Genomic DNA, 14329 nt, shown 5'->3' with positions numbered 1-14329 from the left:
TATATACATACATACATATATATATTTCCTTCAGTGTCTTCTACTTTTCAGATACTGATATAAGCAACAGAGAAATAAAATTCTATATAGCAATGTTTTAGTCATAGAGAGTATAGTGAGTATTCAGTATAGTATACCCAAGTTAACTGTTAATGACTATTTGCATTTTCATATACATCCATCAAGTTTTTAAACAATGCATTGGAGCACAAAGTGACTTTTCATTTGGGACATATTTCAAAAGGAAGACAAAATGGGGGACAAAGTAAATATGCACTATTAAGATATTGCTATTATAATATTAAATATAGTTTTTTTTTAAATGTTAAGTATGGAAGCTTAAAAATATTATCTATAATAATATAATTTATGAACATTTTTCCAGCTATATGAAGACAGGACATCTCGGAATATTAATATTAGTAAAGAAATATTAATTAAATTAAATTAAGATGTATAATTGCATTGATATGCCTGTAATGAGTTGTCAAGTGACTTTACATAAGTGAAAATAATGTTGTTATGTGCCATCAAGTTGGACCTGACTCACAGCAACCCCTCTTGGGTTTCCGAGGCAGTATCACTACGGAAGTAGGTTGCTCAACCTTCCTTCCTAGGAATGGCTAGTAGGTTTGAACCAACAGCCTTCTGGTTAGCAGTCAAATGCCTCAGGCACTACGTTACTGGAATGATTCTAAATTTATTTCTACTTTATCTTCTTTCCCATTAACTACTAGAAGAAAACAGCACTACAAAAAGTAGAACAAAGATAAAAATGACACTGAGTTACTCTGCAAGCTATATGATAATGGAGTAATACTTTTAGAATACTAAAGGAAAAGAAAAAGTTAACCTAGACTTCTACACTCATTAAAATATCTCATAAAATGCATATGAAATAAACACATTTCAAGAAAAACAAAAACTGACAAAATTCATTGTCAGCAAGCCTACATTACAAAAAATCCTCAAAAAACTTTTTCTGTCAGAAAAAGAAAGATTAGAAATGACAATGTTGATCTACACAAAGGAATGAAGAGAGATGAACACAGTAACATTTTGAGTGAATAAAAATAATTTTTCTCATTTATTACAAAAAAGTTCTAATTTGTTTCAAAAATATGCATACAGAAGGAGATTATATGAAAGGAATAGTACAAAGAGTGTAAATGAGCAACGCTGAAATATATTATAAGGATCTGAAGTGGTATATTATATAAATTTGACTATGTTAAATTATAATGTACACTGAAAATTCTACAGAAGTAACTAAAAAAAGAAATGTAACTAATAAGCAAATGGTATTGATAAAATATAATTATTCAACTCATCAAATAAAAAAAGACAGAAAATGAGAGAAAAGAGCAGACACAGCCTGCCCAATTAAAAACTATGTAACTATGTAACTAGTTTCATGAGATCATTCAGTCAATTGGCATAATACAATTCATAAATTTATGTTCTACATCCTATTTTGGTGACTAGTGTCTGGACTTTTAAAACCTTGTGATCAGCGATCTAGGATACAACAATTGGTCTCTACTCATCTGGAATAAAATAGAAAAAATGAGACAAAAAAAAAAAAAAAAACTAGTTAGGATTAAGAGTCTACATGAGCCACAGCCTCATCTATCTTGAGACCCTAAGAAGTAGATGGTACCTAACTAGCTACCATTCAGAGCAGGGCCACAATAGATGAATCCTGAAAAAAAAATGAGAGAAAAGTGTGTGACAAAACTCCAATTCTGAAGAAGTCCCTTCTTAGTGGACCAGTTGAAACTGTAGGATTCCCTGAGAGATTGCTTTGAAATACTCTTTAAATCTTGATCTGAAACTAGTTCCTGAGGTTACATTTTAGCTAAACAGCAGAGTGCTTTGAAATCGCATTAAAAACAAAAAAAAGCTACATAACAAAGTTATAATTTATATCCAATCAGAATGATAATTACATCAAATTTAAATAGTCTGGCACTTCCACTAAAGCCACAGATTATCATATTGAAACTCAAGGCATAATTGATAGAAAATAAAGATAAAATTCCATAAGGATATAGAAGTCTTGAACAATACAATCAACCAACTTGAGAAAGTTGTTTATAGAAAAATTCTAAAAACTAAGAGCAGAGTTCATGTTCTTTTCAAGTTTCATAGACTATTCACCAAGCTAGACTGAATTATTGGCCACACAGCAGATTTTTATACATTTAAATGTATTGATATGCTAAAAAGTATGTTCTCTTGTGTGTGTTATCACGTCCATTATGAATATACAACAGAATCACATTGCGTCACAGGGTTTCCTAGGCTGTAATCTCTGCAGGAGTAGATCTATAGGTCTTTTCTCCTGAGGAGCACCTGGATGAGTTCAAACTGTAGACCTTCTCCGGTTAGCAGCATCTCCAAGGCTCCTTTATCTTCCAACTGCCCCACTGCCATTGAGCTGATTCTGACTCACAGCAACTCTATAGGTGCAACTTCCTTCATAAGGTTTTCAAAGTTTTAATCTTTACAGAAGCAGACCACCACATCTTTCTCCCTTAGAGTGGCTGTTGGGTTCAAACCACTCACCTTTCAGTTAATCGCCAAACACTTAACTGTGCCACCAGGAGTCCTTTATTCTCTAACTACAAAGAGAATAATTGCAAAACAATGACAGAAAGTACTTTGAAAGTCCAAAAATATGTGAATATGGTTAAACACAGTTGTGAAGAGGTCAAAAAAAAAGAAGAATGGAAAATAGAAAATATTATCAACTGAAGAAAAATAAAAGCATCAAAATTTGTGAAATAGGATTTAGAGATACATTTATAAAAATAGATTCTTATATATGAAAAGAAGGTTTCAAGTGAATGATCTAAATGTTTACCTTTAAAAAGTTGAAGAGAAAAACCCAAATTAAACAGAATCAAGACAATATTAAAGATAAAAACATAATAAAATAGAAAATAAAAAAATAATGAAATCAAAAGCTGATTTTCTTTTTAAAAGATTAAGAAGACACAAAGTTTTAGTGAGACTTATCAAGAGAATGTGAAGACACAGATTACCAATTTTTTTTTAATCAGAAAAATTAAAAAGGGGACATCATTACATATCTTACAGAAATTTAAAATATGATAAGGGTCTGTTTTCAGCAATTTCATATCATTCAGTACAAGGTATATTCAATATTTTCTGCCAACATCAAAAATCAAATACATGCATGTAAAAAAGAGAGTGGTCATATAATGTGTTGTCAAAACCAAAACCTTTTTTGAGAATAAAAGAATGTAATCCTCAATATCATGCCAGTACAATGCAGTAAGCCAGGACACTCCGGGCAAAGGTAAACATAAAACACATCCAAGGAATGTTACTTGTTTTTATATTTGAAGAAGTTCATAAGTAAGTTTTTAAAAATGGATGTAGTGAATGTCTTGTACCTCCTGCTACAGATTATTGGTTTCACTGAGTTCAATATAATTATATGACCCTTCTCAACTCTTTTATAACACCTCCATATCCATCTCAAGTCTTCAGTGTGGTAAACATTTTTGGTGTGTCTTGCTGTCAGTTCGTTGCTGTGATATGGGCTCTGACTGATGTTGACCTTATATAATACAGAACAATGTGTTGCCTGGTCCTCTGCCATCTTCATGATCACTGGCATGTTTGAGTCCGTCGTTTGGGAAACTGTGTCAATACATCTCATCTCTATTGTTGTTACGCACATTCTACCTTCCCGAACATGATTTCTTTTATAGCTTTCCTGTCTGTTCTGATGATGTGTCCAAAGTATGTGTCTGGCCAAGATTTGCCAGTTATACTTCTAAGGAATATTTTGGTTATATTTCTTCTAAGACTGATTAGTTCATTCTTTTGGCAGTCCAAGGCATATTCAGTAATCTTTGGTCACCAGGGCATATTCAATAGTCTTTGCCAGCATCACAAGTGGAATGCATCAGTTCTTAGTCATTGTCTAGTGTTTGCATGCACATGAAGAAATTAAAAAACTGAGGGTTGCATTCTCCTTAACAGCTCAAATCAAGTTTGTTCTATCTGGTTATACTCACATCAGTCCACAAAAAGGGCAACCATTTCTTCTAAGGATGAAAAACAGACTCCATTACATAAAAATAGACTAGTCAGATTTCTCTCTCCAGGAGATGTGAAGTGAGATATAGACTTGTCAGATGGAGGTTGCTGAGCCAATTAGGTCATGCTGACTCATAGCTTGCAGCCAAGTTCAACTTTGCACGTAGAGACCAGGGATATAAATATTGTGTCTGAGATTGTTTGACAAGCCTGATGAGTACTCCCATTTTGCTTGTGTGGTTTAGTTTGTGTGATTTTCTTCATTGTAGCCAATGAATCCCTAAATCACACAGAATAAAAATGTTTTAACAATAAAACAACTCTAACTTACCTATATTAATTATAAACATGCATACTGCAAAAGAAAGTTCAATATCTCAGCTACTACAGTGTATTATGCTGGTTAGACATAAAACACTCTGGCAATAAACACTCAGTAGACCAAATCACACTTGTTTTTTTGTTTGTTTCTTTTTGATTTGTTACTTTAAAATTTCTTTTTCCCCCACACAAAACTTCCCCAATGCAATAAAAAGCTTTGGCAAGGTTTCCAACGAAATGTAAGAAAGAATACATCTTAAAATACAAAGGCATGATAAATACAGAAAGAACTAACAATTCATCCTATTCTCTATTCATTACATTAATGGTTTCTGGATGAGAAAAAATTCAAGCTCATGAATGTTATGCTTCAATGTTTAGACAACTTATCCTTGCCAAAACTGACATAAATGTAGATAAATACTGTTTTTTTGGCAGATTTGGATTTGCTTCCGAAATTATCTGTCACAAGGTTTGAATGGGTCAAGTTAAAAATATATTTATTCTTATAACAACCATCCATACCAAAATTAGATTTCTATCATTTTCAATTTTAGTTTCTGAAAAAATGAAACTTGGAGACCTTTTCTATATTTATAGTAATAACTGCACAATTTAATCTCCCTTAAATAGCCTTTCTCTTATTTTTCACAGGCCCAGGATGTGGCTGCTTAGGAATTGCAATCTTAGGCCTCAGAAATACAATATTCCATTCTGTGAGGTTTCTATTTTATGTGACTGCATTTGACATATTCCCTAATATTTAAATCTAGATGAATAGTTTCAGTAAAGAAAACTCATTTGGAAAAAATATATGTATTGCAAGATATCTCAAAAGATAAAATCTATAGCTTTAAATCTGTGTGCTAATAAGCAATTACTTCTGTTTAAGTTGTATGGTATATTTTTTATTTATTGTAGTTAATCGGTAAATTATCAAAAACAGAAGTCATGTCATTTACATTGCTTGTGTGTATATGTTGTAAGATGGCACATATGATTGCTAATAAAAGATGGAAGATGCCCTTGTGGATGATAATAAAATCACAATAAATAAAAACCTTGGAGCACATCCAAGGATTTATGCTGTCATTACACTTGGCTTGTTTCTTTTGAATTTTCCCTGGCACTTTCCTAAAACTATCACCTTGTAGTAAAGAGACCTGACAACTGATGGTTAATAGTATTGGTCATCTCTCTATTTAAAACAGTTTTTAACTCATCTATTACTGATTTACTTAGGAAGTTATGGGACAGAGAAGAGTGATTCCACTGTATTTTTACTTGTCCACTCTTCCCACTCTTCAAAATCGGCATTAAATTGTTTAATTGTGTTCACAGATCAAAATATTAACTTCAGACATGTTTTAAATTTTTAAAAACTTCAACTCTAATAGCAAAAACTTCTCAAGAGTCTTAAAATTCTCTGAAATCTATTGTCTCATTTCCCACTTAAAATAACCAATGTATTTTAAGCACATAAAAACTAGCTCAGGTGGCAACATCAATATATTTTCCCAACAACCTTGCTCCATCTTTATGACCCGTTGATGCATGCCTTACCTCTGACATCTGTGTTTTAGGATTTTAAGGGCAACCCATTTTCCCTCTACTAATTTTATACCTTCTCCCTGGAGTTTGAAATAAGATAAACAAAACCTTTAAGAAAGGAAAATTTTATCCCTTATCATTAATAATTCTGGACTGCTGGGCATACTTGAACTTACAACCATAGTCTGGCTTCCTATGGTGAATTTAGGCGTCAAATATAGAAGACATCTCATTAGCAAGAACAAAGCCTACCCTGGTTATTTTACCACACTCAAGAGACAGATGTATAATTGATATATGCAGGCAATGGCCCAGAAAAAAGAAGAGCATAATATAGGCTAACTGCAAAATTTAGCACCTGTGGTCCACCTAATAGAGAAAGATGGACTGATGAATGTTAAATTCTCAATGTCTAATAAATTACTCCTTCCATGAAGGAAAATCTAGTAAGTATAATAGATAAAAGAAAAATCAGCAATGTTATTCTAAAATTAGTTCTTGGTGGGCATGGAAGTATCTTATGAAAAGATAAGAATGGGGAATATGAACTGGGTGATGTGCCATTCTGGGTGATATTCCATTGGTTTCTTTTAACTGGCTCACTGAATTTGCCTTCTGGTTACCTCTGACATTTACGTGCACTCTTTAATTTATTGTTCACCACCACATTTCAATGTCACTCAGTTTCCCAGCCTCGATCCCCTCATATCCATCTTGACATAGATAGCTAAGTTCCCCAGCCAATTAAAGGGGTATCTACATGTGCTTTATCAATTTTAATGTGGACTTCAAGGTCAGTTGCATAATTTGCAGGTCCGAGTACAAAGTGAAGATGCTAGACTCTTTGTTCAAAGAACAGGGGGGAAAAGTGTTGTTAAACAAAAATATATAAAGCTGTGTCTTTCTTCTATATTTTCTCCTTCAACTTTTCAAGTTGTTTATAATTTGTGACTCATTCTTGTTCTGAAAAAGAAAATTTAAAGATTTAAATTTATTAGTATGGCTTTTATTACTCATCTCAAATTTTACAATACTTGTTTTACATGTAAATGTAAGCACATTGAACTAATGTGTGAAATCATTGACATGACACAATTGATATTTTGTAGCTTGTATATGGATATGTATTTTGTTCTTAGTAGAATACTGGAAATTTTGCAAAAAACTAACTCAACTGAATTTGTTCATTTCTTGGGACTTGCACATTCTACCAACCCACTCTACTGCTGGCATTGTAATGAATAAGGAAGAATCAAAGGAAAAGGAACTATAGATTACTTTATCTTTCCCTTTGCTTTTATGTCACCATTTACAGCACAAATAGTTGACTATCACAGGGAAAGATATGAATAACAAAAATTATGAGAGAATGAGAGAATTACTTGGTTATCTATGTTTCTTAGAATCCATTGCACTCTCTCTGCATTCAAAGTTAATTTGTATTATAAATAGAAAGTGTGGCCTTTAAAATTAATAAGTGCTCCTACTTACTCAATCATAGATAATCCACTTTCTTTGTGCTTGCTTTGAATCTTACTGAACTTCCATTGATTGACAAAGCCAGGGATGGTAGACATGCATATTGTGCATATCTCCTCTGCTCACAGGTATATTTCATTGTCCTTTGGATAAACAGAAGTCCATTCATCCGTGCTTAGGAATATCAGAGATATAATTCTCGGATATAGAAGTGAATTGGTATCACTGACTTATGTTGTTGTTGTTGTTGTTATGTGCCGTTGAGTCAGACCTGACTCATAGCTACCCCTCCTTGGGTTTCCGAGGCAGTATCACTACGGAAGTAGATTGTCCAACCTTCCTTACAAGGAGTGGCTGGTGGGTTTGAACCACCAGCCTTCTGGTTAGCAGTCCAATTTCTTAAGCACTACACTACCAGAGCTCCCCAAACTAGGAGACAGAAGTTCAAAATAGGTTATTCGGTCAAGTAATTAGATGTTCAAAAATAAACATGATCCTAAAATAAATACATGAAAAGGCTTATTAGAGCAGTTGAGACTAGAGGACTCCCCAAGACTATTGCCTTGAGAAACTCTTCAAATATTGAACCAAAATTGGCTCCTTAGGTCACCTTCAGCTAAATAACAGATTAGCTCAAAATATAAAGAATATCATACATGAGTACTCTGCACACTTAAAAAATAATCTATTTGAGACCAAACGTTAAGCTGTTACTTAAAACAGAGATGAGAATGTAAGAGTGCAGGGAATCAAGATTAATAGAAAAGGAGAAAAAAAATCTGAAATCTGGGAATGTTGACACATTGTAAAGAATGAAACCAGTATCATTGAACATTTTTTTGTGTGTTGAACAGGAATCTAAACTATTGTGCATACCTTCACCAAAAGCTATAAATATCAGTGAAAAAAAATAATTAAATGTTAAAAAAAATCCATATGTTTTTGGTTTCACAGTTATATTTATTTTCTATCATATTGTTTTATATATCCATACTTTTAATATAATTTTTGTACATATTATCACCTAAACTCATGGATCATCAAGAAGAATCCATTCTTATTGAATGGAATCAATCTATTTTGAAATTTAATCAGTCCATTTTGTATCTCCCAGAACAGGACACATGGGTTAAATCCTACCTGTCACCTATTATGGATATCTATTACAGTATTAGAGAACATTCATTCACTTTTGTATGATTTATGACTACTTTTGTACCACAATAGTAGAATTGAATAGTTATGACATAGATAGTATGGCTTGTACAGGCTAAAATATCTACTACCTACTCTTTTATAAAAGAACCCTGGTAATATGGTGACTAACCATTTGGCTGCTGATGGGAAGTTTGGTGGTTTGAATCCACCAGCTGTTTTGTGGGAAAAATATGTAGCATTTGCTTCTGTAAAGATTATAGCCTTGGAAACCCCATGAAGCTGTTCTACTATGTTCATTGATTGGTATGAGGTAATATCAACTAGATGGCAATGGATATGGGCCCTTTTACAGAAAAAAACTTGCTGACTCCTGTTTATAATCTGTCACAATATGTAACAGATAGTTAATGAACATGAAATTAATTTCAATAAATTATTATGTATTTATTAAAAATTTATCTCAAACTAGACTATGAATATTTTATTTTCCAAATGTTTTATATAAGTGCACATTTTTATTTCATATGGGATTTAAGGTAGGCTTTGTTTAGAATTCCATAGGATGCTATTCTAACAATTAAAGTTAAGTGAATGGTTCTTGAATTGCATGTTACTTATTGTATTTTTAATATATTTTATATTGAGTTTGTTCTATCATGCTTATTTTCAAGAATATTATGAAACATATTAGCAATCTAGTAAATAACATGATTATTGATTAAATATTGCATGAGAAATATAGAGTTCACAGTTTTCTCTTTACAATTTGGATCAAAACTGGTGAATGTAATTTATTTTGTAACAAAAATGCCAACATAAATTAATGTTTACTTTATTCACGAGCAATCAAGAAACTTCATAGAAGATACATAAATCAAAATCAAATCACTCATCTCTCTAAATTATATTGCAGTTAATTATGTGATTGTTTTAATCCCAAAGTATCAAGAATCATTTAAAAAAGACCCAGAAGTTATAAACTTGGTTAGTAGTATTAAAAGAGTGATCTTCCAAAATCCTGATCTTTAACACACACACACACACACACATTCATATATATATATATACAGTAAGGGCCCTGGTGGGGAAGTGGTTAAACACTCATCTACATCTACTAAGTTAAAGGTCAGCAGTCAAACCTACTAGCCAAGTCACTAGAGAAAGATGTGTCAACCTACTTCTGTAAAGATTTATTAGTTTGTATCCTTTATGGGCCAGTTCTACTCTATCCTATAAGGTTGCTATGAGTTGGTGAGTCAAAAATATGTGTTATAGTTTCACTATTAATTCTAACTCTATTAAAAACACTAGTCACCAATTTCCAGCATTTCTAAAAATTGTCAAGATATGAATTACTGCCAAATAATTTGTTTGCAGATTTTCTTTCTTAGGCCTAAATATTATACTACTTATTTTTCCTCAGAATACTTCAGGAGTTTGTAGACTCAGGAAAATAAACAACTTTTAGAAGGTTTTTCAATTTCCAGAAATTATAGACAAATAGTGTGTGTATTCTGGGGAGAAGCTCTCCAGTTTCTTCAGCATCTCTGAAGAATCTGTGAAGTATAAATCGTTTAGAAACCTTCCTTGAATGATCTTATCCTTGGGTCATCTTTCTGTTCAAATTTTTATTTCAGTCTCCAGTTCAAATGACTCTTTTGAGTGTCAGACTTATATATATGGCCAAAGAACTATTCATTAGCTTGCTGGAGTTTTCCTTAGTCATCAAGATTTAACAATTACTTACCATTCCTGGTGTCCTTTCTGGTTCCTGTAGGGTAAATTTCTATTTGTAATTATTTCCTTTCAGCCTGAAGAATGTCCTTTATTATTTTTAGGATGGCTAGTCTGTCAGTAAGCAGCTCTGATGACAAAGTGGATAAGGCACTTGACTCCTAACCAGAAGGTTGGCAGTTTAAACCCACCAGCCACTCTGTTGAAGGAAGACTGGGCAATCTACTTCTGTAAAGATTTACCACTTTAGTAACCCAAACGGGGTTGCTATGAGTCGGAATGGACTCTATGGCAGTGAGTTTTGTTGTTGTTGTTGTTGTTGTTGTTATTGTTAAGTCTGTCAGTAAGAGCTCTGGTGGTATATTGGTTAGGACATTTGACTGCTAACCAAAAGGTCAGTGATTTGAATTCACCAGCTGCTCCATGGAAGAAAGATGAAGCAGTTTGCTTCCTTAAAGATTTATAGCCTTGAAAACCCAATGAGGGTAGCTATGAGCTGGAATTGAGTTGACAGCAGTGAGTTGGTCAGTGGTAAATTCTCTCAGATTTTGTGTATCTCTAAATGTCGTAAACTCTCTTTAAAATTTTTAGGATATTTTTCCACTTCTCATTGTTTCCTGGCCTCTATTTTTTTTTTTTTCTTAATGAATAACAACCATCTGTTTAATCTTCCTTCCCCTAAGTGTATTGTGTCCCCTTCTGCAATATTTTGAAGAGTTTTTCTATATTTTTTTGGTTTTCAGATGTTTGAGTCTAGGTGCATTCTATCTTGTTTTTGTCCTGTTTAAGGTTTTCTAAGGCCTTTTCAAAGATGTTTATTGACAAAATTGAAAAAAAAATTCTGGCTGTTATTTTCAAATATTCTTTCTGAATCTTTTTCAAACTCATCTTTCTTGGACTTAAATGACATGCATGTTCCAAACCAAACCAAACCAAAAGTCACTTCCATCAAGTCAATTCTGACTCATAGCCACCTCCATTGGGCTTCCAAGCCTCTATATCTTTATAGAAATAGATCGTCCCATCTTCTTTCCACAGAGCAGCTGTTAGGTTTGAACTGCTGACCTTCTGGTTAGTAGCCAAACACCTTATCCACTATGCCACCAGTTTAGACCCTATGATATTATCCCAAAGTTCATTTGAGGCTGTTAATTCCTTCTTTGGTAATACTGATCATCCCTGCTTATTATCATTGTTGTTTATATTGACATGCCTAATATTGTATTATTAGATGTTTTATTTTGAGATTCACAGCCTTGGAAACCCTATGGGGCAGCTCTACTCTGTCCTAAAGGACAGCTGTGAGTCAGAATCAACTTGATAGCAGTGGATTTGGTGGGTTTAGAAGAACTTCTGGTATGCAGCACAATAATGAATTTCAGTTAGATTTCTTTTTACTTTTAATAAACAAAAAAACAAACCAAACTCACCACAGTTGAGTCTATTCCTACTCATAGCGATGCCTCCTGGAGTTTCCGAGATGCAATCTCTCTGGAAGTAGATTGTCCAATCTTCCTTCTGAGGAGTGGCTGGTGGATTTGAACTGCCAACCTTCTGGTTAGCAGTCAAATGCCTGAGGTATTACACCACCAGAGCTCCTTTCTTTTTAATAGATTAATTAAATCTCTTTTGTTAATAGTAATTCGTTTTATATTTGTTCTGATTTGGTCATTGTGAGACAATGGATTTTTATTGTAATCTTGTAATCCTGAGACAATGTGCCCATTGTTGCAACCACTGTATCAGTCCATATCCTTAAAGATCTTCCTTTTATTGTCTAGCCCTTTACTTTACAATAATTTGTGTTTGGTGCATAAATTTGAATAATAATTGTATTAACTGGTCTTTCTTGTAGGCATATTGATATTATTTTCCCTGACAGCATTGTATTTCAGGATAAACCTTGAATATATAAATATATATATGATATTTCTGATGCCATTTTTTAAAATTTGTCATTTCCAGCATCAATTACTAGTTATTTATAAAAGTCCTTTTTCAGAAAAAGAAAGAAAAATCAAACTAGACTTTAACAGCAAGCACTGTGTGAATTATCACTAAAACTTCTGAATTTACTTTTACTTGAAATATTCAATCAGTGGAAAGTTTCATTCCATTCACTGAAACTTCAGTTTTGTCTTTCCCATCAAAAAATGAAGTCAGTATTTTACTTAATAGAATAGGATTTTTCTTTTAAACTTTCAAAGTGAGATATATTCCAAAGATACATTCTTTGTTCATGAGCAAAGATTGTGGAAGGCTTATCTATTTATCTTCTTTTGGGTAAGGAGAAAGAGAAGAAGGTGTCTCTGTCATCATATTATTTTCATTAGAGGCAAAGTTAATTTTCCAACTATGTAAATAGGCAAAGAGCATCCAAATGATAATCAAATCAATTTTCCAAGCAAGGAAGTCAGCCATCATCACTTGTATTTGGCATAGAATCAAGAGCAGGAAAAGAAGTGAAAAACCTTTACAGTTAAGAAAGAAAAATCTTCAGTTATGCTCTGATTGGAGACTGTTAGCATCTGAAAATGTAAGTGGGTTAATACGAAGTAGGGCATCCTATGTGATTGGTTAGAGGAGTATATTTGACTTTCTACCGTGGACCTAAAGTGGAAGTAGGAGTGAAAATTCAAGAAGCTGTCTCTTTTTAACAAAATCCTGACCCATTGAGGCCTATTGTTACAGAAGTTATTGTTTGGTATCTCGACTGGCAGATGTAGATAGTGGTTTGACCTCCTATACTAGTTGCTGCAGCCTATCGGTCAAGATTTCTATTTTTATATAAGGTCTGGCCAATATTCTTCTGAATATTCAATCACTCACAACAATATTATTAAAGTAATTGCTTTTTTATTCATGAAAATGATGGACAATTATTTGTCAAATTGTTTTTCCTTACATAATCAATTGTAAAGATAGTTTCTGCAATTTGCTCAAATATAATTTCCAATGTTAATATTTTAATTTTAATGATAGAATACATAATAAATATTGAGAAAAAATAAGAAATATTTTGTTTCATTTTTAGAGAATCTATTTTATGATTGGCTGCATAAAAATACAGTTAATTTTTGCAACATATATTTAACAATTGAATAAATAATTTCATAAATCTTTTCCATCTCTAAACACATGAATTTTAATAAGGTAGAAAAATTCAGTAAAGTAATAACAATTTATTATATTATATTAATATTCTTAATAGTTGTCTTCTCATTGCTATCAAAAATTGTCTTCAGGCCTTGAGTTGCAATATTGATGGATGCAATGGACAACAAAATGAATGACTCAAGAAATGACTCAAAAGAAAAAAATACCAAACCCACGGCCATCAAGTGGATTCCTATTAATAGAGACTTCCAATAGGGGAAGGAGATTGCCCCATCTTACATCCACAGAGTGCCTGGTGGGTTTGAATCACCAGCCTTCAGATTAGAAGTGAAATGCCTTAGGCACACTGCACCACCAGAGCTCATTATCAAAAGAAGAGGGAAAGGATATTCAGAGTCAATGTAAGGGGCAAAAAAATCTTGTCAACATTCAAGCATTTCAGGAAGTAACGATCAAGAATTGTTGGTACTGAAGGAAGAAGTACAACTTGCAATGAAAGCATTCACCAAAAACTAGGCTCCAGGATTTGACAGAATACAAATTGAGATATTTCAACAAAGGAAGCAATGCTGAAAGTGCCCATTTAATTATGCCAGGAAATTTGTAAGACAGCTACCTGGCCAACAGATTGAAAGAGATCCTTATTTGTGTCCATTCCAAAGAGAGGTGATTCAGTGGAATACAGAAATTACCAAACAATAGTATATTACCACATGCAGATAAAATTATGCTAATTCAAAAATTGTTACAATACATCTATAAAGAATTACCAGAAGTTCAAGCCAGATTCAGAAGAGGACATGTGTTGTTGTTGTTGTTAAGTGCCGTCAAGTCGTTTCCGACTCATAGCAACCGCATGCACAGCAGAACGAAACACTACCCGATCCCGCGCCAG

This window comes from Orycteropus afer, unplaced genomic scaffold, assembly GCF_000298275.1.
Source record: "Orycteropus afer afer isolate SDZICR_OR568_19922 unplaced genomic scaffold, OryAfe1.0 scaffold00047, whole genome shotgun sequence".
NCBI lineage: Eukaryota > Metazoa > Chordata > Mammalia > Tubulidentata > Orycteropodidae > Orycteropus > Orycteropus afer.
The sequence above is the reverse complement of the archived record's forward strand: the minus strand, read 5'-3'. Positions refer to the sequence as shown.